The following is a 975-nucleotide window of genomic DNA, read 5'->3' as shown; positions in this document are numbered from 1 at the left end:
GTGGCAGCGGTAAAAAATAGAAAAACTGAGCTGAGCCCATGTAAGAAAAGTTTTGGCGCATTTTTGTCAGCATTTAAAGACATTGTTGGTTATATATACATTATATATATATACACACACACATATATATATATATATATATATATATATATATATATATATATATATATATATGTCACATAACGTCAACATTGCGGCGACTGTGCTGTTGCCGCGGTTCGTGCTTTTTTCGCGCCCCTCCCGGCCGAAGGAGAGGAGTCAAACTAAACGTGCCTCCCGTAAGGGCTCGTATTCCGGTCAGAGCGCACCAGGCGACCAAGTCTGCCACGCTTCTAACACGTGAGTTTATTGCGAACTCCTGCAAGCGACATGTACGTAAAAGCGGATGAGTATACGATTGCCAAATAGCTAGCCAGATGGCGCGAGGAACGCCGTTCGAACAAGCTGAAAGCTAACAAAATGTTCATCGTCGCCTTGGCGTCATCATTTTTGAAATCGCGTAATGAAGAGGTTACACTTTCACGCTTACGCCTCGGTCATACGCACAACACGCACATACTTCGATTAAACAATGCCCAAGAGCCCTCATGCAGAGATGCTGCGAAACGCCGACTCGCTGCCATGTCTTGGCCGACTGTCGACAGCTTTCTGCTGAGAGGTAGAAATTCTTCGGGGGCCATAGGTCAATTACGTCATTGATCGGAAAACACGCTGAATATATATAGATATAGATATAGATAGATAGATAGATAGATAGAGAGAGAGAGAGAGAGAGAGAGAGAGAGAGAGAGAGAGAGAGAGAGAGAGAGAGAGAGAGAGAGAGAGAGAGAGAGAGAGAGAGAGAGAGAGAGAGAGAGAGAGAGAGAGAGAGAGATATATGTATATATATATATATATATATATATATAGTATATAGTATATATATATAGATTATGCTCTCTCTCTCTCTCTCTGTCTCTCTCTCTCTCCTCTCTC

General features: G+C 42.5%; 1 protein-coding gene across 1 annotated transcript in view; it reads left to right on the top strand.

The window, feature by feature from the left end:
• Positions 1-247: 247 nt before the first annotated feature.
• The window catches only part of LOC119092132 (excitatory amino acid transporter 1), a gene marked incomplete at its 3' end in the record, with an annotated part of 5,277 nt that continues 4,549 nt past the window's right edge, over positions 248-975 (top strand). The window contains 1 exon segment of the mRNA XM_037215109.1: positions 248-339.

Source organism: Pollicipes pollicipes, unplaced genomic scaffold (assembly GCF_011947565.3).
Source record: "Pollicipes pollicipes isolate AB1234 unplaced genomic scaffold, Ppol_2.1 Scaffold_3447;HRSCAF=4054_pilon_pilon_pilon, whole genome shotgun sequence".
NCBI lineage: Eukaryota > Metazoa > Arthropoda > Thecostraca > Pollicipedomorpha > Pollicipedidae > Pollicipes > Pollicipes pollicipes.
This window is presented reverse-complemented; position numbering and strand designations above follow the sequence as displayed.